General features: G+C 41.0%; 1 protein-coding gene, 1 long non-coding RNA gene, 5 other non-coding genes and 1 pseudogene across 7 annotated transcripts in view; 3 read left to right on the top strand and 5 right to left on the bottom strand.

Moving 5' to 3' along the window:
* LOC116672880 (NACHT, LRR and PYD domains-containing protein 12) overlaps positions 1 to 24111 on the top strand; it is a 769761-nt gene that overhangs the window by 456782 nt on the left and 288868 nt on the right. The window lies entirely within an intron of this gene.
* LOC116672882 (zinc finger protein 271-like) overlaps positions 1 to 24111 on the top strand; it is a 643109-nt pseudogene that overhangs the window by 420403 nt on the left and 198595 nt on the right.
* Positions 1597 to 1668, bottom strand: trnac-gca (transfer RNA cysteine (anticodon GCA)). Its single transcript has one exon. It is a non-coding gene; the product is annotated as a tRNA-Cys (tRNA).
* trnac-gca (transfer RNA cysteine (anticodon GCA)) lies at positions 2517 to 2588 on the bottom strand. The gene has a single exon. It is a non-coding gene; the product is annotated as a tRNA-Cys (tRNA).
* On the bottom strand, positions 3363 to 22103 carry LOC116672913 (uncharacterized). Its single transcript, XR_004327682.1, has 3 exons — positions 22004 to 22103; positions 9822 to 9826; positions 3363 to 3376 (listed from the first exon to the last, which is right to left on the bottom strand). It is a non-coding gene; the product is annotated as an uncharacterized LOC116672913 (long non-coding RNA).
* trnap-agg (transfer RNA proline (anticodon AGG)) lies at positions 11691 to 11762 on the bottom strand. The gene has a single exon. It is a non-coding gene; the product is annotated as a tRNA-Pro (tRNA).
* trnal-uag (transfer RNA leucine (anticodon UAG)) lies at positions 15216 to 15297 on the top strand. Its single transcript has one exon. It is a non-coding gene; the product is annotated as a tRNA-Leu (tRNA).
* On the bottom strand, positions 15602 to 15673 carry trnac-gca (transfer RNA cysteine (anticodon GCA)). The gene has a single exon. It is a non-coding gene; the product is annotated as a tRNA-Cys (tRNA).

The following is a 24111-nucleotide window of genomic DNA, read 5'->3' as shown; positions in this document are numbered from 1 at the left end:
GGCGATGAGGTCTAGGGCAACTGGGATAAAACGTTTTTGAGGACCTTTTGATTTTTCCATCTTTTGACACAAGTTTCCTCATCCTGCTCATCCTCCTCTTGCCCCTCGTCTTCACTACCCGCTTCTTCTAATAAAAAAACATTATAAAATTGAGAAATGAGACGTATACACTCATATTTTATTTTCCGGTTACCATCTATAAACGCATCAAAGACAATCGGATAACGAGATTGTTTTCCGTTTTCCGTTTTTTAATGACATAAACGAAAAACGGGTTGGTCTCCGTTTTTTGTTTCCCTATTTGCTAATGGTAATTGGGAAACTGGCTGTTTTTTGTTTTTTCATTTAAAAACGAAATCCGTTGGCCGCCAAGTACACAAGATGCAGCAATTCAATCTCATGATTGGATAATATAGTCTGAAAAATAAAAGAAGTGCAGTTGAAAAAATAGCATAAGTAATAAAACTTGTAAATCTTTCACAGATAACTTAATTAAACTGTGTTGTGATGTGTTGAGATGATTTTCAACTTTACCTCCTGGAAGGCATGAACAGGTGGAACCAGGATCAGGGGACAGCGGCGGTGACCAATAGGCCATCGTCTCTGCTCACCTATGCCAGGCATGTGACCCAGTGCGTCAACACCAGCAGCTTAATAATAATAATAATAATAATACATTTAATTTATAATGCACTTTTCATCAATAAATCTCAAAGTGCTACAGGTAAAAAAAGAAAAAGAGAAAAATAAAACAAAAAAGAAAGAATAAAAAAGAAAATAAAGCTATTCTTAGAAGAGAGGATAAAAAAACATCTAAAGGGGACCAAAAGCTTTGCTAAAAAGAAAAGTTTTAAGGCCTTTTTCAAAACACTTTTTTAAAACAGCTTGAAGGTGTTTGGCCGGCCATCTGTGCCAAACTTCCGGCCACCCTCCAAATCCACTGGTATGCTAATGTAATAATAACTGTCTACCTAGTACAGTGAAGAAAATAAATATTTGAACACCCTGCTATTTTGCAAGTTCTCCCACTTAGAAATCATGGTGGGGTCTGAAATTGTCATCGTAGGTGCATGTCCACTGTGAGAGACATAATCTAAAAAAAAATTCCAGAAATCACAATGTATGGTTTTTAAACTATTTATTTGAGAAGTGGGAGAACTTTCAAAATAGCAAGGTGTTCAAATACTTATTTTCCTCACTGTAGGAGGAATAATGTCTTTTTAACAGGCAGAAACCTCAGACTAAAACTGGCTCATGGTGGGCAGTCATCTGACACAACCAGTTGGGGGAGAGGGTGAGAGAGAGGGAGAGAGAGATAGAGAGAGAGAATGGAATGAAAAGATGACCAGGGGTAATTATGGCAGCAGTAAAGGTAATAGAACTATTAATAATAATAGTAGCAGTAATAGTGCAGGGCGTCCAGCAGGACCACGGCAGCAGCTGCATCCACTACTCAGGTGCCTCCACAATCCAAGGAAGTCTGAGAGGGGAGAAAGCACAAGGGCTTCTGGAAAGAAGAAATATTAGTTATATGTATGCTTTTTTCAAGTATCAACAACAACAATCATAAAGATGATAGCCTACACACATCCTTTCAGGGGGCACCCAGATTTGAACTGGGGACCTCTTGATCTGCAGTCAAATGCTCTACCACTGAGCTATACCCCCACATACTCTATGTTGGATATGCTTATGATGCAGCAAAACAATGGCTGGGCCTCCACCATGGGGTTACCTTCACAGTCTGAGAAAGTGTTCAAATCTCATCTACTGTATGAAAGAGAGTTAAAAGAAAGAAAACAGTGTAATCTTCTATAAAGGCCCAACTGAATTTATGTTAATTACAATAGATGTCGTCACTAAGCACAGAAACGTGGTCCACTCAAGGATCCTGCATTGCTCAAAGTGTCTACGTACGTGTAATTATGTGGACCATGCTTCTGTCCTAGTTCAATTTTGCTCAACTACACAAACTCCATTCCAGAAATGTATACAGTGAAATCCTAACAGAAGTTATCTCAGGACAGTTTACATATAGTGAAGATCTAGACCACACTGTGTAAATGACAGAAACCCAACATTTCCCAAAAGAGCATGCATTTGTTGTTACATATATTAGGAAAAATGTAGTTTTAACAGGCACAAATCTCAGACTAAAACTGGCTCATGGAGGGCAGTCATCTGACACAACCAGTTGGGGGTTAGGGGGAGAGAGAGAGAGAGAGAGAGAGAGAGAGAGAGAGAGAAAATGGATTGAAAAGATGACCAGTGGTAATTATGGCAGCAGTAAAGGTAATAGAACTATTACTAATATAAGTAGCAGTAATAGAGCAGGGGGTCCAGCAGGACCACGGCAGCAGCTGCATCCACTACTCAGGTGCCTCCACAATCCAAGGAAGTCTGAGAGGGGAGAAAGCACAAGGGCTTCTGGAAAGAAGAAATATTAGTTATATGTATGCTTTTTTCAAGTATCAACAACAACAATCATAAAGATGATAGCCTACACACATCCTTTCAGGGGGCACCCAGATTTGAACTGGGGACCTCTTGATCTGCAGTCAAATGCTCTACCACTGAGCTATACCCCCACACACTCTATGTTGGATATGCTTATGGTGCAGCAAAACAATGGCTGGGCCTCCACCATGTGGTTACCTTCACAGTCTGAGAAAGTATCCAAATCTCATCTACTGTATGAAATGGAGTTACAGTTTTTTACAACTGCTATGACAGATTTTTCAATACTTATAACAAATTTCCTAAACTCTTAACACACCAACACACCCAAAACACACAACTGGCAAAACAGTTAATTTCATGCTCAAAATCACACATTGTAAACTAAACTCTAAAACTAATTTTCAAAATACAATAATACACTAACACAACACACTATGTCTAACAAAACACTGTAAACATGTTTCAAAATCAAATAATTATTCCAAACACTAACACATGTTCTCTTCCAACAGGAACATTTAGTCAATCATAACACAATGACAAAAAAAAACTCTATCACCAGCTGACATTACAAAAACTTCATTATGTTAGATGTGTCAGGTATGCCCTTATGCAATAGACAGTATATTGTATTGATTATAGATTGTGTTTTGCACATGCATTTTACAAGGCACAGCAAGACGTAGCTGGGCACCACAGAGCGTAGCAGATGAACATGGTATCGCAGAACGTGTAGCGGGACCATGGCAACAGCTGCTACCATGATTTTGGAGCCTCTCTGATCCAAGGGAACATGCTGGGTGAAAAAGAACATAAGGACTCCGGGGAATGACTCCCCAGAGCTAGGTTAGTAACAAGCATTTCTGGGACATGGATGAACATAAATGAAAAGATGGAAAGATAGAGGAGAGAGGAGCTCAGTGTGTCAAAGGAAGTCCCCAGCTGTCTAAAACTATTACAGCAAAACCAAGGGAGACGAGGTAAAGAGAGGAGCCTGGTCGGGCTAGAACTCTCCCCAACCGGATCGGGCTGTATGCCAAGTCTCCCTTTAGTTTTATTATATTCTTGATTATATGATAGATAAATCTGACAACTATGACTAGAAGCAGGTGGGCCGGGTTAGGCGGACGCTGCGACTCCTCACTCCCTAACAGTATTCAATTCTATGCCCTAACCATAAGCTTTATCAAAAAATAACCAAGAGAGACAGGGTAAGGAGAGGAGCTTGTTCAGGCTAGAAGTCTCCCCAGCCGGATCGGGCTGTATCGCCCTGCCTCCCTCTAGTTTTATTATATTGATTATATGATAGATAGAACTTAACCATTAGCTTTCAAGTCAATGACAGATCGGAGCTGCATTTCCGTGATGAAAAATTGATAAAAAGCGGTTTTCATGGCTCGTTGGTCTGGGGCAAAGAGCCATTTGCATCCGTTTCACACAGTAAAGAAAAGACTGGGAGCCACTTAACCCTTTTGAGAGTTTACAGTTTTTTACAATTGCTATTGCAGATTTTCTGCTACTAGGAAACGTTGCAAGTTTCCTAGTTTGCTATATAGTCCAAATTAAATGTAAAAAGAAAAAAATTATATTTCTCCAGTAAATTGCTGGAAGAAGAAGGCCCAATGGCGAAACATTAAGACGTTTAAAGATGTTTTGGTTGGAAAACGTAGACATTGTTTGAAACTTTTTTTATTTTGTAAAAACTTTCTTCTCATCTCTAGAAACATACAAATTGTTTACATACATTCTTTTTTGGCTGACAGGAAGTCATTGTAATTTTCATTTTAGGAATTTTTTTGTCACCCTTATATATATTTCTGAACTCCCAAAAGTTGGCAAAAACTCTAACCTTTGAGCATTGTGATTTTAATAAGAGCAACTTCAATATTTGTGTAAATTGGTCCTCTCATCATTACCAACATACTGGAAGTTGGCCATTTTTAATTGTACGCTCTCAAGTTATTGTTGTTTTGTAGTTTAACGTCATGTTTTCCTACTTTGTGGAATTTCATTTAATAATCTCTGTCTGACATTTCATATTTTCTGTGACTGAATGTGGTTTTAAATCTGTTGAGGTCTGTTCAGACTGAAAGTAAAGACACTGATGATGTCATACAAAAATCAGAAAATAGAAAGCAAACTTGTAAAATAACATCAAGGATTGAATTGTTTTAATGTTTTCCAATGTGGAACAATTAAATACAAAATAAAAGAAATAAAACAAGGCCTCGTGCTTGCCCTGTCCCATGTGCAGAAAAACACCCCCAAAGCATGATGCTACCCCCCCATGCTTCACAGTAGGGATGGTGTTCTTTGGATGGTCCTCATCATTCTTCTTCCTCCAAACACGGTTAGTGGAATTATGACCAAAAAGTTCGATTTTGAGTCTCATCTGACCACATGACTTTCTCCCATGACTCCTCTGGATCATCCAAATGGTTGTTGGCAAACTTAAGACGGGCCTTGACATGTGGTGGTTTAGGCAGGGGAACCTTCCGGGCCATGCAGGACTTCAAACTATGACGTCTTAGTGTATTACCAACAGTAACCTTGGAAACGGTGGTCCCAGCTCTTTTCAGGTCCTGGACCAGCTCCTCCCGTGTAGTTCTGGGCTGGTTTCTCACCTTTCTTAGGATCATCGAGACCCCACGAGGTGAGATCTTGCATGGAGCCCCAGTCCGAGGGAGATTGACAGTCATGTTTAGCTTCTTCCATTTTCTAATGATTGCTCCAACAGTGGACCTTTTTTCACCAAGCTGCTTGGACATGTCCCCGTAGCCCTTTCCAGCATTGTGGAGGTGTAGAATGTTGTCTCTAGTGTCTTTGGACAGCTCTTTGGTCTTGGCCATGTTAGTAGTTGGATTCTTACTGATTGTATGGGGTGGACAGGTGTCTTTATGCAGCTAACGACCTCAAACAGGTGCATCTAATTTAGGATATTAAATGGAGTGGAGGTGGACATTTTGAAGGCAGACTAACAGGTCTTTGAGGGTCAGAATTGTAGCTGATAGACAGGTGTTCAAATACTTATTTGCAGCTGTATCATACAAATAAATAGTTAAAAAATAATACATTTTGATTTCTGGATTTTATTTTATAGATTATGTCTCTCACAGTGGTCAAGCACCTACGATGACAATTTCAGACCCTCCGTGATTTCTAACTGGGAGAACTTGCAAAAAAGCAGGGTGTTCAATTACTTATTTTCCTCACTGTAGTTTCTTGACTTTGCAGTGCCTTATGTCTACTGCCATAATTTTATTTTTATTCATACCCTTGCTTTTCCTACTGTGACATGTCAAAATGTCAAAAGGTGCATTGTTTGAAAGCCCATCTCTACACATCCATGTTCCACTCCCACAAGTGGTTTCACACGTGCTAGATGTCCCTTAAATTACCAGTTTATTTTTGTAATGTATTGGTGTTTGTAAAATTACAGATTTTTTTTATATTGTGTCAAGTCCAGACCATTCCCTGACCAGGAATTGAACCCAGGCCGTGGCGGTGAGAGCGCCGAATCCTAGCCACTAGACCATCAGAGAGTCACGTCTATCAAATTTATCTTTGTAGATGTGAGTTTCCTTTTCACTTACTGGAATGACTCCAGTTAGGGCTGCACGATTATGGCCAAAATGATAATCACGATTATTTTGGTCAAAATTTTGATCGCGATTATTCTCACGATTATTTGTTGATTTTAACCAAAACAAATTGTATTGTCACATAGGCTATTTATAACTGGAGAGGGAGTTTGATGTACGCTACTCACAGAGAGACGGCTGATCATTATGAACGGGTCCAGCACGGTCGAACGGCGGAGACACACGTCGTGTGTATGAAACGTCTGTATCTTCACTGCGCTGCATTTTTATTAACTTTGATATTCTGGCCATGGGTAACATCTCTGGTCCAGGTACAGCAGCTCCGTCTCACACGCTGTTACTCTACCAACTAAAGTTAGCTGCATTCAATAACTTCTCCTGTGTTCTTCGCCGTGGCGGCGATAGCAGAGTTACCCGCGGAAACACTGGTATAAATACAGGTTTGCCCCTCATACTTAACAATATACAGCTGTGTTGATAAAAATAAATAAAACTGTGGACAAATGTCAGAAGTGTGGACCGGCGCTGCTGTGTGGCGGGGCACGGAGAGTAAGACGAGAGCGAGCAGAGGAGAGATTCAACACAGGCACGGCTTTACATACGAAATGGGTCATGTAACGCAAAATTAAACCATATCCATATAAACAGCATTGCAGCGGATGCGAAGACATTAGCACTGGTGCGTCCTAGAGGAGCAATCAGTTAACAGACGCTACTAGCTAAAAGTTTACAGACGCTACTAGCACTGCTCACCGCTGTTGTCTGAAAAACAACACACGTGACTACATGTTGCGTTTACTGGTAAACTGGTAAACCTTAAGACCGACGTATAACCGACTGCTATCTGTTGAGTTTTCCCCACGCTACTCTGTCCTCTGGGACTGTCTACATCTAGAAACTAACCTGCACAGGGTGCAGTGAACTACTCTGGCTGGCACATGATCAGACGGTAGTAGCGGTAGATTGGCTTTGCAAAAAACCCGGAGCGTTCAATGAAATGACACATTAAAAAAATAATCGCTCGATCACGCAAATTTGATCGTGGGAAGTCAAAATCGTGATCGCGATTAAAATTCGATTAATTGTGCAGCCCTAACTCCAGTAACTAATTGTTTTAGGTGAGGAATGGCGCCTGGATTCTATTGTTACTTCTGAGATCGAAAATCTCAGACAGGTGTTTTTATAATCAATAGGGAAAAAGGGCAACGCATACTCTTAACAAGTAGACTTCCAGAGTGTTTACATAACAAAGACACAAACATTGACGTTGTGATACCATGGTGTCGTCTATCGTTGTTTCTGAGATCAACAATAACTTCAGAAGTTGAATAGCTATTGGGTACCCGGTAATATTAGAGAAGAGCTCTCGTTGGCACTGTAGGCGGACAATTTAGTAAATTAAGATACTTTACACTTTAAACTGTTAAATCTCCTCTGAATCCCCATCTGCAAATTTTCGAGCCTCGTTGGCATGCCGACCACCACCTACAGTAGGTAAATCACTGGCTAGCTATGTAGGAGTACCTCATACCTTTTACCAGGTTTAGGTGGTTAATAGTTATGGTCAAATGAAGCTTCATTAAGCTTTCTGAACAATGTTCTTCATTTTCTGAACGCATTCACTCAGTAGTGTTTTATTATTGGTTGTTCATCTGTGATTGCCCTAGAGGTCTCTCAGTCCAGCACCTCTCCCGCTCATCTTTGTTAGTTTTACACTGTCCAGCATAAATCGCTGACACCATAACTCACACTCGTTAATGCATACACCTTGCATACATGTATACAACCTTTGCAAACAGTCTTTTGTCTTTTTTGTCTCCCCCTCATGGGGTCATGACAAAGCATCTAGGGTCGATCTTAGCCTTTGTGTGAGTTCATAGGTTTCCACATACATTGTTTTTATCAAGATTGACGATCAAATTGTAAGTTTTTCGGATATTTTGCGAACCATTGCAACTCCTTTCACAGCCTTGTTGGCGCAGTTGGCAGATTGTCAGTCTCATAATCTATAGGTCGTGAGTTCAACCCTCACATGGCGCAGGTGTTTTAAAAACAAAAAACACTATAATGCTGCTGAAAATACAGTGAAAGGTGGTTTAACACTGGCACAAGCAATTTAATGGAATTTGTCATTCTTTGGTTATTTCTGAGATTGATAAAATGAAAGGAATTATTTAAGAGTGGTAGCAAACCAATGCAAAGGGTTATAGAACATATGTGGTATGTCCTTGGACATACTATCCAAGCAGGGAGATGAGTACAGAGATTTGGGTGCTAGCAAGATGGATGTAGGTTGCCCATTGTTCATTTAGACTTACCAGCAACATTGTTATGATACAAACCTGCTTGAAAAAGAGCCGCAATTCTTTTTAAAAACTTGTGCATGGAAAACACATGATATGACAGTGTCTGAAGTGTTCAGGCAAGTCAAATGGACAACTCATCTAGCAGAACAAGCAACTCTACAGCTGAACAGGGACTTGAACCCTCAGATTAAAAGTCTGATGCTCTACCGACTGAGCTACCCAGGCTTCTAAAACAGAGGGCTGTGGAAAAAAACAATCTCCTGAACTACAAAATTAAAGCGCAAGTAAATGAAGACCATTAAGCTGTTGCCATGATCACGGTCTTCTGGACAGCAGGAGGGTTGACCATAATTTGCACAATGCCTGAGAACACCAAATTTTATTGCACAAACTGGTTAAAAATTGGCTAAATTGGCCAAAACAGTTAAAAAGCTCAAAGTCACCACTCATCATGGCCACTAGCAGATTGTGAACATCCTGCAAACCTGCATGACAGATGACGTTAGCAAGCACTTCATTCATATCCCAGAATCAAGCTGTTGCCTTATCAGGGACTTGAGCTGTGGTATTCTTTTTCACTGAAAACGTTGATAAACTAATGCAATTTTATGGCTACAGACAAATAATCTTTACTGCTAGTGGGTACAATAAAACAACTCTCCCTCTGGTTCCGCTTCTATACTCTTAATGTCCTAATGCCAAAGCATTATACGTAGTTTGAGCAAAAGCCCTTGTGACAGGAAAAATCCACCAGATGACTTGCCATCCAAGCAGGGAGATCAGCACAGAGATTTGGGTGCTAGCAAGATGGATGTAGGTTGGCCATTGTTCATTTAGACGTACCACCAACATTGAGCTACCCATGCTTCGAAAACAGAGGTCTGTGGAAAAAACTATCTCCTGAACTATAAATTGAGATGCAAGTAAATAAAGAAGATTAAGCTGTTGCCATGGAAGGAAAAATCCACCAGATGACTTGCCATCCAAGCATGGAGATCAGCACTTCATACATATCCCACAATAAAGCTGTCGCCTTACCAAGGACTTGAGCTGTGGTATTCTTTTTCGCTCAAAACGTTGATAACCTAATTCAAACAACAGAACTCCAGACGAGTAAACTTTACTGCTGGTGGGTACAAAAAAATAACTCTCCCTCTTGTTCCACTTCTATACTCTTAGGCCTCGTGACAGGAAAAATGCACCAGATGACATTCTATCCAAGCAGGTAGATGAGTACAGAGATGTGGGTGCTAGCAAGATGGATGTAGGTTGCCCATTGTTCATTTAGACGTACCAGCAACATTGTTTTGATACAAACCTGCTTGAAAAAAAACAGCCACAATTCTTTTTAAAGACTTATGCATGGAACACAAATGATATGGCAGTGCCTGAAGTGTTCAGGCAAGTCAAATGGACAACTCATCTAGCAAAAAGTGCAACTTTACACCTGAACAGGGACTTGAACCCTGGACCCTCAGATTAAAAGTCTTATGCTATACCAACTGAGCTACCCAGGCTTTGAAAGCAATTGGATGTGGAAAAAACAATCTCCTGAACTGAAAATAGCGAGCACTTCATACGTATCCCAGAATCAAGCTGTTTCCTTACCAGGGACTTGAGCTGTGGTATTTGTTTTTGCTCAAAACGTTGATAACCTAATGCAATTTTATGGCTGCAGACAAATAAACTTAACTGCCAGTGTGTACAATAAAACAACTCTCCCTCTTGATCAGCTTCCTCTTGACGGTATTCCTCTTGGCCACCTTCTGTTTGCACAAATAGGCCATTTACGCAAGTGAAGAAGTTCTTGTATCTCAAAGGCATATGAGGTTGCATACAGATGGAGAAATGGATGAGGAGAGAGGTACCTAGTGCATCATGGGAAGTCCCCCGGCAGTCTAGGCCTATAGCAGCACAACTAAGGGATGGTTCAGGACTCACCCAAGCCAGCCCTACCTATAGGATTTATCAAAGAGGAAAGTCTTAAGCCTACTCTTACATGTGGAGATGGTGTCTGCCTCCTGAACCCAAACTGGAACCTGGTTCCACAGGAGAGGAACGCTCTGGCTCCCATTCTACTTTTGGAAAACCTGTCCTTGACTTGCCTTTTCCCACATCCTCTGAATGCTTAGCTAACTAAATAACTGCAGTTGGCCAATAATTGTTGCTTTTTCATCTTTGTTGTGATTGTTGTGTGCCTTCAATATCATATCATATCAATATTATGTGGATATTATGAAAGAAACTGTCAAGCAACACAAGTTCAACTGTCAAGCAAACATTTTTAAAGGTTCCATGGTGTAATGGTTAGCACTCTGGGCTCTGAATACAGCGATCTGAGTTCAAATCTCAGAGGAATTTGTTTTTAAGCCACAGTATAGGTGAAAAAAAATCAACTTTCCACATTTAGTTTAATGTCCTTGACCATTTAGACTGTAAACAGTATGTTGGTGGGGGCATGTTGAGGAGTCACCTGGTTGTTAATGTAACTTGAAGAAGCTCCACATTTGATAATATTGACTGGAGGTGATAGGCTTTGAGTTACATGGGGGATACACACTTTGCATTCAGTCTCGTAATCACCATAAAAATTAGGTATCACTGAAATTTGAACTTGTGTTGATGCAGTCAGAGTATACAGTGCTCATCCTGAATGGGCCAGTATAGTGCATCAGAATTTCTTGTTGAATGGTCTATTAGCTTTGGAACCCCCCTTTCCCCACAGCTTTCAATTGTCAGATATGGGTGGGGGAGTGGGCACTGTGTCCAACCCTTTCTGTGAAAAAAAAAAACAACTAAAGAAGTCTCTTGGATGAGAGACAAAACTTCTGCGGAAGACATTTTACCAAGTCCTGTCACCCTTCAAGGTTCAAGTAGTCTTTATAATCCCCAGGGGACAATTTGTTGTGCAGCAGCATGTAACATAAATAACACACAGGTTATACAAGACAACAGCCATACATCTAAAAACAAAATAAAGACGTACTACACAGAAGGGGGCTTAGGAAACGTGACAGGCGGTACACGATCACACTCTACTAGATCTTCTGTTTGACCCGTCCAACACCCCAACCAACCTCCCTTTGCGGATGTTTGGCCTTTCATACTACTCGCTACCGTAGTGGCTCCTAATGCTACGTCATCTTCTCATTGACATGTTTTCCGTGGTGGCTACATAGAGTCATTTCACTTGAAATGAATATCATCATTATTGCCTATTATTCTACATGAACAAATATGCCTGTTGTTAGTTATCTGGAGGAATCTGATTATAAGATGGACTCTAAACGTATAAGTAGATATTAACCACATTAAGTTCTTTGGGCTCGTCCGGGATTTGAACCCGGGACCTCTCGCACCCTCAGCGAGAATCATACTCCTAGACCAACGAGCCACATAAAACAGCTCTTTAGCAATTTTTCATCACAGAAAAGCAGCTCCAGTATGTCATTGACTAGAAAAGCAATGGTTATGGAATTGTTTACTCAATGGTAAAATGAAAAGAGTAGAACGTACGTCAGATGGTAAGATAGAATAGTAAGATATTTGTGTTAAAATGTAAGGAGTAAAAGTAAAAACTCAAAAAAATTAATAGTCAAATAAAGTAAAAAATATCTGAAAAATCTACTTGAGTACAGTAACGAAGTATTTGTACTTCGTAACTTCCCATCTCTGGGTATCCCAGTAAAAGGTCCAAAGGTCCAAATCCTGCCGACAACAAAAGGCATCCCATAACTGTGGTAGTACAGCATTGACAGATGAGATTATTGTGGGCGTCCTTACATCCAGTGGTGGTGGTATATTGGTGAGCGTAGCTGCCTTCCAAACAGTTGACGGGGGTTCAATTTCCAGCCATTGCAGAAAAGCTAAACTTTAATGCAAAAAAACTAATCCATTAATTTGCTATTTGTAAACTGGATTACTGCAATTCTTTATTATCAGGAAGCTCGAAAAAGACAATGAACACTCTTCAGCTGATCCAGGATGCTGCAGCACGTGTTCTGACAGGAACCAGGAAAAGATCCAATCCAGAATAGAATTTAAAATCCTACAAAGCTCTCAGGCACCATGCCTGAAGATGAAGAGCTTTGTAGGATTTTAAATCTTATCTTATCTTAAAAGAGCTCATAGTACCTTTCTGCCCCACCAGAGCACTGAGCTCCCAGATACTTTGGGTTACTTGTGGTTCCTAGAGTTTCTAAAAGTAGAATGGGAGCCAGGGTGTTCAGCTATCAGGCTCCTCTCCTGTGGAACCAGGTTCCAGCTATACAGTACTATGATGTATTGTGGTTTATATGTTATGTATGTTTTAATCTTTGTACAGAAGTAGTTTGTTGATTCTCTTATTTTCCTCCCTGGTGTAAAAACCTTTGTATAGTCAGTAATTTCTTGTGCTAAACAATATTATTCATTACCTAAAGACATATTGTTTTGTTGAGCTCAATAATGTAATAAAGTTGGCATGTATTATATTAATTGGCTTCATTTCAATATTATTCCAAATTATAGTGTACACACTGCTGAGCATATGACTTGCCTTTATACACCCTACTTCCCTGCAAATGACTTTGATCTACTTGCTTTTAGAGAAAAGAGAACTAAAAATGTTTGGTTTTACCTGTCATACATTGTTTAAAGAAAAAGAAAATTATTTATTACTAAACAATACTTATTATAAAGACTAACTTTTAATATTGACCAAATATAGCACGATTACTAAATGTATGCAGTACTAAAAACAGATATATTGTTCAAAAGTCAATCTAAACGTTATAAATTATTTGTTTAAATTGTTTCCCAACCTTACTAATATCTTATTCCTCCAAAACTTTGTTTAGTAGAACAATAAAGTTGTGGACAGTGTAATTGGGTCTTCTGGCACTAGGTGGGGATGGAACCTAAGATCTGGTGCTAGGTGGGGATCGAACCTGTGACCTTTGAATCTACGTTAAACTTCCCTTATTTCCCAGAAACATTCCAATTTCAGCAATTAAATTAAAATCTGACTTAATAGAAACTATAAAGCTCTTACACTATGTGTGTAATTTAGCATCTTTCTCATCTTTTCTCTCATTTCTTCTTTTTTCCTCCTTTTTCCTCTTCCTTTTCCTCTTTTTCCTTCTTCCCTCCCTCTTCCCCTTTTTCCTCTTCTTCCCCCCCCCCCTTACAGACTATTGTTCCCCAGCTTTGGCGCAGTAGGCAGCACGTCAGTCTCATAATCTGAAGATTGTGAAATCGACCCTCACACGGGGCAGGTGTTCTAAAAAAAAACAAATACACATCTGATGCTGAAAATACAGTGACAGGTGATTGAACACTGGCACATAGCACATACATGGAAGTTGTGATTCTGGTTATTTCTGAGATCAACAATCTCAGGAAGGCTTTTTACAATCAATTGGGAAAAATGGGAATGCATACTCTTAATAAGTAGACTTCCAGAGTATTGGCATAACAAAGGCACAAGCATGGGCGTTGTGATAGGATGGTGTCGTTCATCATTGTTTCTGAGATCAACAATAACTTCAGAAGTTTCGAATTCAATGGCTACCTATGTTTTCTTTCTAGGAGCGGTTCAAAATTACGTTGCACTATTTTGTCTAATTGCTTAGGTCATAATATTTCCAGAGACTTAATTTCTTTCAGGTAGTTAATAGATATGGTCAAATGAAGCTTCATTAAGCTTTCTGAACAATGTTCTTCATTTTCTGAACGCATTCACTCAGTAGTGTTTTATTATTGGTTGTTCATCTGTGATTGCCCTAGAGGTCTCTCAGTCCAACACCTCTCCCGCTCATCTTTGTTAGTTTTACTCTGTCCAGCATAAATCACTGACACCACACCTCACACTCATCCATGCATACACATTCACCTCTGACTAAACTGACTACCACCATCATTGAATTGTCATTTCTTTTGTTGTAGTAATATAATCGCATTTCCTTCAACCTTTGTACACAGTCTTTTGTCCTGGTTGTTTCATGGGGTCATGACAAAGCATCTAGGGTCAGTCTTAGCCTTTGTGTGAGTACATAGGTTTCCAAAAACATTGTTTTTATTGAGAGTAAAGACCAAATTGTTAGTATTTCTTAAATTTTCCCAACCATTGCAACTACTTTCATAGCCTCGATGACGCAGTAGGCAGCGTGTTGGTCTCATAATCTGAAGGTCGTGAGTTCAACCCTCACACGGGGCAGCTGCTTTAAAGACAAAAAAACACAACTGATGCTGAAAATACAGTGACAGGTGGTTGAACAATAGCACAAGCATGTGAATGGAAATTGTGGGTCTACGGTTATTTCAGAGATTTGCAGTGAGCATTGTATTGTCCAGCAGAAAGACAACAGGTGTGTTTCTTTTCGTCTATGATTTATATAGTAGCAGTGCAAGCATTTATCCCAGGTTTGAGTTCCAGCCACAGCAGTTGCATTTAAAGGTTTTGAAGCCATATACAACATTACCATTACAAGTTTTACCCAGGTTTCTTCTTTTATTCAGTGATAATTCAATTTTCAGACAGCACAACAAGCACTTTAAATGTACATGTTTTACACTTTCTATTTTACTGTATTTATGTACTTGTACTGTAGTGTAGTATATTTATTGTATTATGCTCCAGTGTTTATGGGTGTTACGCCAGGTATGAGCACAGTTTCTATTTTTATGGATGAAGTAAATTTGAGATGCTGTTAAGTTTACTCTTCAGCAGGTGGAGACATTAAGTACTGGCCTTTTTCAATAAAGTATTGACTTTTTCCTTGCAAAAGTTTGTTTCCAATGACATTAACAATCATACCATTAGTTACGGTCCGTGTGTGTGTCACGATTTGGTGTGATGGTGTGTGCAGGTAGTGTGGCTGAGTGGTCTAAGGTGCTGGATTTAGGCTCCAGTCTCTCTGGAGGTGTGAGTTCAAATCCCACCACTACCTTTTGCAAATGTTACTTAGTAGAGAGAGAGGGAGAGAAAATGGAATGAAAAGAGGACTGGTGGTAATTATGGCAGCAGTAAAGGTAATAGAACTATTACTAATAATAGTAGCAGTAATAGTGCAGGGCGTCCAGCAGGACCACGGCAGCAGCTGCATCCACTACTCAGGTGCCACCACAATCCAAGGAAGTCTGAGAGGAGAAAGCACAAGGGCTTCTGGAAAGAAGCAACATTAGTTACATGCATGCTTTTATCCAGTATCACCAAGTACTTTCATAAAAATGATTACCTACACACATCGTTGCAGGGGGCACCCAGATTTGAACTGGGGACCTCTTGATCTGCAGTCAAATGCTCTACCACTGAGCTATACCCCAACACACTCTATGTTGAATATGCTTACGGTGCAGCAAAACAATGGCTGGGCCTCCACCATGTGGTTACCTTCACAGTCTGAGAAAGTATCCAAATCTCATCTGCTGTATGAAAGGGAGTTACAAGAAAGAAAACAGTGTAATCTTCTATAAAGGCCCAGGTGAATTTATGTTAATTACAATAGATGTCAAGACTAAGCACAGAAATGTGGTCCACACAAGGATCCACACTGTTACAGTACATGTTCAACCACAAGCACACAGAAGCACACAGAAGCACACACACAGCACCCTTCCCCCTTGCTTACAAACTCCGACAGAAATCAGTTTTCACACTATAACGACTCAAATAATTATAATGTAATAATGTATGTAAACTTCACTTTCAGAAGAGGAAATTACTTCTTCATTTGGTCTTTTGACCAATGTAGCTGCTGCCTCCTCCGCCATGATCCACTTTTTTCCTCCAAACATCTTTACAAGTGTGTAATAATGTTTCCAGCTAGTAGACAAATCGCTAAAAGTTGCTCTGTTTATAAACAATACGTGCACCAATGCTCTACAATGGATGTCTGCGAGAGCGCACGGTTTATGCACAGACTTAATTGTCATTACGCACGGCTTTACTAGGTCACGCCCTAACCCAATGGCATATTATCATGTATGGATGGATTTGTCTCTTCATAGGCTAAAGAGCTAGGAGGGTCTCTCAACATGACATTGATACTGGTTGATATAACTGTTGATCAAAACGAGGGTGGTCCAAATCGAATGCCCAGACTTCATTGGCTTCCAAGCTGTCCATCTCTGCATCCCGGGAACAGATTGGCTCATGAGAGGTCTGGTTTGATTCGTAAGACTTTGCAGAACAATGTTAACACCCAAATTTAGAGTTAGACTTCTCGCTTGAGGAACAAGATTGGAAAATATGTGCTGTGAATCCTGAGGGTCTAAGATTTCAGGCGATGTGACGCATATTTGAAGATTAAATGCAAGTAATAACGACCTTTATGTAGCGTCCCTGTTTTAGTTTTTACTGTCCAAAATCACAATCTACATATGCAACATTGTAAACAGACTGTTACACAGAAGGACACTTACATTTTATAATGAATATCAGAACAGTAAATATTCATGTTCAACTTCTTGAACTATTGCTGGTAACATTACTTTAAGTGTAAGATGGTAACTTTTACTTCAGTTTAACAAATACTACAATCAACCATAAGACCAGTTATAAATGAGACAACATGCACACCACAACTACACCCGAACACTAACCATCAAACACTGTTGTGGCCAGAAACAACTGGTCTTCCAGTAATAGTATTTTTGCTTGAAGGCGACTCTCCTCGGCCAAGTGACGCTCCTTCTCCCGCCTCAGGTCACATGACAGCCACCTGTTCTTTCCTTTGGTAGCCGCTCTGAGCCGACACTCTTTGGACAACACATTTAAACACATGGATGTCACGCGGCACATTCTCATCCTTCACCATATACTGCAGGAAAAAAACAAAAAAACAATGACATTAAACTACATCAGTGATTCCCAAAGTGGGGGTCGGGACCCCCAGGGGGGTCGCGAGCCAGAGAGGGGGGGTCGCGAGTTGATTTCCAGAAATAAAATAAAAATTTAAAAACAATTAGAAATAGCATGTTAGCCATGATTTTAACACAAGATAAAACTAGTGGCTAAATTTAAAATAAAACCAAGCAACTAAATAAAAAGGGAACAGCTGTTTTGATTTTCTTTCTTTCCGAGTAGCGGTCTCCAACATTAACACTACAACTGCCGGGATTCCAAAAGTACTGGAACCAAGATTCTAAACTCTATAATCTGTCATGATAAACACCTAATTGCAATTTCAATGCAGGTATTGTGTTAGGATATCTTTAGAAAAACGAAATAACACCAAAATGTAAAATTTAACGTGTTTTTATATTATTCACTTAAGTTGCCCAGGTGCTTCAATAACTCATATCAGTGCATAGTAAAACGTAATTATTTCATTCACATCTGAAAAATATGGTATGTAAACATGCAAATAACACCTAAAAGTATCTTCTTTGAACATTTATAACCTAACCTGTCACTGCCTCCGTGTTGGTGTCTGCTGTGGTGCGCATTGCTCCTCGGACCGCGCATCTTCAACCGTGCGAAAGATTAAAACCAACACCACGAAATGCCGAGTACTGTATGGCCGAAATAGGTAAAAGGGATTTTATTTTTTTGGGTCTATAGTGTGTAATGTATATAAAAACTATTTTAAATTAAAATATAGAGCTTTTTAACTTGCTGTGCTCCAAACATACTGCACATCCACCTCATTAGGTGAGATTAAGTTCAAATTAAAGTATGAGTAAATTACTGTAGAATAATGTCATGGCTGTTGTGTTATTTTGTGTTGTCAATATGCTCATGTTTGGATACGCCTGTAGTGCGTGTGCGATTGCGCGCAATGTTTATAGTGTGTGTGTGTGTGTGTGTGTGTGTGTGTGTGTGTGTGGGGGGGGGGGGGTCGCGAGTCACTTGCACTGAAAGTTTTGGGAACCCCTGCTCTAGAATATTAGAAACAGTAAAGCAGAAGCGACTGGTCCCACCACGTGACGTGTGTTTACCGAATCGCACCGAGTCCACCGAACTGTAGAGTAGCAACACACGGAGCACACGGTTGCTCAGCAACGGACGTCCTGTTTCCCTGCCGAATGGGAGGCTAACGCATGCGTAGCTACGGCTTCTAGTCGCTTTGATAGCCATGTAAGAGACGTTATTAAAGTGTTAACGTGTGTGCGTGTGTTTACCTGAAGCTCCGTCTTCTTAAAACTAGCTAATAACAAAGAACTCAGCTCTCCCGCCAGCCAGAGATCACAGTGAAGCAACGAGACTTCCGGTTTCTTCCAAGTCAGGGTTTTTCAGAATAAAGTTCAAAATGAAAGAAGGTCGCCGCCTGGAGGTCAGGAGGGGAACAACAGCTCCCCGTTCACTTAAGAATCAGTTAGAGGTGGACAATTACTCAATTACTCAACAACTGGACTGTTTTACTGGAGTATTAAATAATATACAGCACTTAAATATTAAAAAATGTGTAAGTACATAGATAAATAACTAAATATAGTGTAAGTTTTCAAATATATGTTTCCACCAGGCAACATTTAAATAACATAGCAATTTTATGAATATTAAACGTCTCATTTATAGTCGATAGAAAAGGAAAAAAATATTTAAAAAGCGGTCTTGGTTCATTTTTCCACTGTTCCAACAATCACCACTCTGGTCTGGTTGAAATAAACTCTTAATTCACCCATTTACATATATATGCTGCTCTATACACGCTAAAAGTAGTGATTATTTACATGGAGTCTGGTGGAGATATGCTGCTCTAGACATGCTAAAAGTAGTGATTATTTACATGGAGCCTGGTGGAGATATGCTGCTCTACACACGCTAAAAGTAGTGATTATTTACATGGAGTCTGGTGGAGATATGCTGCTCTATACACGCTAAAAGTAGTGATTATTTACATGGAGTCTGGTGGAGATATGCTGCTCTATACACTCTAAAAGTAGTGATTATTTACATGGAGTCTGGTGGAGATATGCTGCTCTATACACGCTAAAAGTAGTGATTATTTACATGGAGCCTGGTGGAGATATGCTGCTCTACACACGCTAAAAGTAGTGATTATTTACATGGAGTCTGGTGGTGATATGCTGCTCTATACACGCTAAAAGTAGTGATTATTTACATTGAGTCTGGTGGTTTTGGTGACGGTGGTTTCGGGGCTGTTTCATGTTAAACCAAAAGGATCTTACTCTTTAACTAAAGGTCTATCTCTGTAGGGATCCATCCCATAATGTTGTCAGACTCTTAGAATAATAATCTGAGTCTGTCAGAGACAACAACAGAACCTTTAGTGGACGGAAACTTTACCTTTTAATTAGGAGTTGAAACACAGACACAACAGGAAGAACACATCCATCAAATAATCAGCATGTGTTCTTGTTTTATTGAACTCATTCTGCATTAAGTTGTTCCACATTCCCCGACATTTAAAACAAGTCGATCATTGACGTTATTCTACAAGTCAGATGAATAAATCAGCCAACCCAACTCCCTACGGACTGAGCTACTGCCCCCCCTAGTAGTTATACCTTTGACTTTCTGGCTTTAATTATGACTTTGTGAAGCAAAATGACATGAGGAGATCCACCTCACACAGAAAACTGATCATGTTGAATGCAAGAGGGAAACCTTGGGTTCAACATGGGTAAAGTCTCTCTTGTTATGATATATAATAATAATAATAATAATAAATTGAATTTGTATAGCGCTTTTCCCGAGCTCAAAGTCGCTTGACAGTGTTTGATAACAAAAAAAAAAAAAAAAAAAAAAAAAAAAAATACCTAAGGATAGGCAGAACAGAAAAGATGGGTCTTCAGACGGGACTGAAAGATGGTGAGGGACTCAGAGATGCGGATTTCATGGGGGAGGGAGTTCCACAGCCTGGGAGCTGCCCTGGAAAAGGCTCGGTCCCCAAAACTGCGGAGCTTTGACTTGGGGACATAGAGGAGACCGGCTGTGGTGGATCTGAGGGCCCGTGAAGGTTGGTAGGGGGAGAGGAGGACAGTGAGGTATGACGGGGCAAGGTGGTGGATGGCTTTGTAGGTGAGGACCAGGATCTTGTATGTGATCCGGTGAGAGATGGGAAGCCAGTGAAGCTGTTTTAGGACCGGAGTGATGTGGTGCCAGGATGTGGAGCGGGTGATGAGACGTGCAGCTGAGTTCTGAACCAGTTGGAGCCTTTTGATGGAGGTTGAGCTGATGCCGAGGAGTAGTGAGTTGCAATAGTCGAGTCGTGAGGAGATGAAGGCGTGAATAAGTCTTTCGGCAGCAGAGGGAGTGAGTGAGGGTCTGATTTTAGCAATATTTCGAAGGTGAAAGAAGGAGGTTTTGATGACTTGACGGATGTGAGGCTCAAGGGAGAGGGTTGAATCAAAAATCACACCAAGGTTGCGGGCCTGGGGAGATGGGGAGACGATGGTGCCGTCAATGATGAGAGTGGGGTTGTTGGCTTTGCAGAGAGTGGATTTGGAGCCGATGAGGAGGAATTCTGTTTTATTGCTGTTTAGTTTGAGGAAGTTGTGGTGCATCCAGGTTTTGATTGCTGACAGACAGGAGTTGATGTGGGAGAGGGGGGGATTGTGGGGGGAGTTGGTGCTGAGGTAGATCTGGGTGTCATCGGCATAACAGTGGAAGTTCAGGTTGAAATGGCGGAGTATCTGACCAAGGGGGAGGAGGTAGATGATGAAAAGAAGGGGGCCGAGTACGGAGCCTTGGGGAACGCCTTGGGTGACTGAGGCAGTGGCAGAGGTGTGGTTATGAAGGGAGATGAAATGAGATCTGTCAGAGAGGTAGGAACGGAGCCAGGTGAGTGCAGTACCTTCGATACCAAGGTCTTTGAGTCTGGTGAGCAGAATGTTATGGCTCACAGTATCGAAGGCTGCACTCAGGTCAAGAAGAATAAGGATGTTGAGGGAACCGGTGTCAGCAGAAGTGAGAGGTCGTTGAAGACTTTGAGCAGAGCAGTTTCTGTGCTGTGGAGGGGGCGAAAACCAGATTGGAAGGGTTCAAATTGGTTATTGGCAAGGAGATGAGTTTGTAATTGTGAGGCAACTATACGTTCGAGGGTTTTAGACAGAAAGGGGAGGTTGGATATAGGGCGGTAGTTATTAAGGGAAGAGGGATCCAGACCAGGTTTCTTAAGGACCGGGGTGACAGCCGCTGTTTTGAAAGCAGAGGGGACAGTTCCAAGGGACAGAGAGGAGTTGAAGAGGTTAGTGAGGTAGGGGGAAAGGACGGGGAGGCATGACTTCAAGAGAGGAGTAGGTAGGGAGTCCAGTGAGCAGGTAGTGGGTTTGGAAGAGCTAATGAGTTTAGAGATATCGGGGGTGGTGACCAGTTCAAACTGGGAGAGGAGGCAGTGTGGAGGAGGGGAAGGGAGGTCAGGCCAGATAGGGAGAAGAGGGTCCGTGGTAGGCGCTGGAGTAGATACTGGGGATATATCTGATCAGATCTGCTTCACAGTGCAGAGTGTGTGTGATGGTGAACAGACTGAACTTTGATTTCAGCAGATGATCTTCAGTCAGTGGTTCTGTCCACAGGAGAGACTCTCAGTCCTGCAGAGGACACAGAGACACTGAGGAACCAGGCCAGAACCCAAACCCAGGATAGAGAGGCTGGGTGAATGTGGTGATGAAGGTGATGAGGGGGATCAGTGAGTCAGAGGAGACTGTGTAGAAGGACAGAGAGCCAGCTGGAACGTCCACATACACTGCTACTCTGTTAGAGACAGAACAGGAAGTGAGGACTGTTTTTCTGTTATTGTGACAGACAGAGTAACCACCATCAGACCAGTTCAGACTCCAGGAATGACTGATCCTCCTTCACATTTGTCACCTTCCTGTTGTTGTCAGACAGTTTGAGGTCTCTGTGTACTGAGTTCCATCAGATGATGGAGTTATACTATCTGTCCACTAGATGGAGCTAACTGACCATCTAATGAGCTGAAGATCAGCAACTTGTACAGCAGCAGGTATCTCTCCAAGGGGCCTCCGTGTCACATATTACTTTGATACTTTAAGTACATTTAGCTGTTAATATTTACTACCTCAGTACTTTTTTTTTTTAACACTGCTTGTTTTTGTCTGACATTTACCTTTACATAAACCGCTCCCTCCCTCTTGGGTGAGGTGAATATTTCCAAATTAAAACAATAAAAGCATCTTTCTCCTGACTGCAGGGGCCTGTTGCACGAAACTAGGATAAGGGATTAAGCCGGGATATTCAAGTTATCCTGGATGAATTTAGCTTGGACTCGGTTGCACGAAACCCGATTGAATTAAGCCCAGCCAAGTAACCATGGAGATTTATTTTTTGTGGCTAGCCTGGTCCAGAGCAGGCTAACAGCCAGGCTAAGATTAATCCTGGAGTCTCATGTGTCAAATCAGCTGCCGTCTGATCCCAAATAAACGTGTTTAACAGTTATTGCGTTGTCTTCTGCATGTGTTCTGCTTTATTTTTATTAACATGCATTAGCCTACTTGTCACTTTTGGTTTCGCGAGTTTGATTTAAACCCTACTACATTTGTTTAGATGTTAGAAATGGTTGCACTGGCATCCTGATGTGGAGTGGGACTTTTCCCGGTGGGACGGTAGTGTGTCGAGGCTGCCTGGCGTGTGGCCGCTGCCCGGTGGCCGGTGGCCGCCGCTGCCCAGTGGCTGCTGCCCGGTGCCTGGTATTGCCTGCCAGCAGACTTGCGAGTCGCATCAGTGTCCACTCTCTCTGTAAAAGTAGAGATGAGCAGCGCAGCGTCCGTGGTCTCAGCTTCAGGTTTCTACAGGACGCGCTCCGGAGATTAAGTGTGACGATATTAATGTAGCGATGTTCCCAGATAATATTAATGGCAGACTGGTCAGAGACCAATACATTCATGATTTCATTTTCTTGTTGCTTGTCCTTCTCTAATGAAGGGTAGTTTGTGTTACTCCTTAATAAGTGGGCCTATTGTTTTTTGTTACAGCTTACATTAGTTTCATAACCTTCTCAATAAGTCTCACATCACCGGACTAATAATGTGGCCTATATACAGTACGTATGTAGTGTAGTTTACATTCATCTCACTGGGAACACCACGATGCTTCTTAATCTTTTTATTTTGGTGCGGTCACTTGTCATAAGAATAAAAAAACATGAATATTGTTTTACATATATGTTCACAGCGTGTATTGAAGTCATTTACTTTTTTTTCTAGTTGTTGTCCCTTTCTGGTTGTTCTGTATGAACATTAATTGTATAAATAATTAGATATAGCTTATAGAGATTTGTGCATGGTTGTAAAACATGTTCTCACGTTGTGAATAAGGGTTTGAAATTAAGCCTAAAGTCCGTAGGGTCCATTTCCCGAGGAACATTAGTTCCCTCTGCTCACTTTTGAGGCAAAGTAGATATTTTTAAACCCCCACACATTCAGTGGGGTCCGCTATGTTGGGCTTTTTTTCTCTGTTTGATAAGAGCCGTATTTCCCTTTTTACATATTCTTCCCTCCTCGTTACTGTCCATTAGAAGATGCTGCTCATTGGGTGACACAGTTGGCGCATGCGTCTTCTCATCTCTGCATCAGTAAATCTGTGATCGATAACGTGGTCTATTTGAGAAAGCCGTGAACTTGCACTTATCCTGGCTATCTACCCCATGGCTTGACATAGCTCCACCTGTTCATCCTGGCTCGGCAAACGTGCAACCAATTAAGCCGCGATGAGCAGGTCACACTAAGTCTAGCTGCGCTTTTTCACTTATCCTGGATATCTTTATTCTACTTTCGTGCAACAGGCCCCAGATGTGTTGCAAGATTTGCAGTGAACATTGTATTGCCCAGTGATG

This window comes from Etheostoma spectabile, chromosome 23 (genome assembly GCF_008692095.1).
Source record: "Etheostoma spectabile isolate EspeVRDwgs_2016 chromosome 23, UIUC_Espe_1.0, whole genome shotgun sequence".
In the NCBI taxonomy this organism is placed as follows: Eukaryota; Metazoa; Chordata; class Actinopteri; order Perciformes; family Percidae; genus Etheostoma; species Etheostoma spectabile.
Note: the sequence above shows the minus strand (reverse complement) of the source record. Positions and strands in the feature narration are given on the sequence as shown.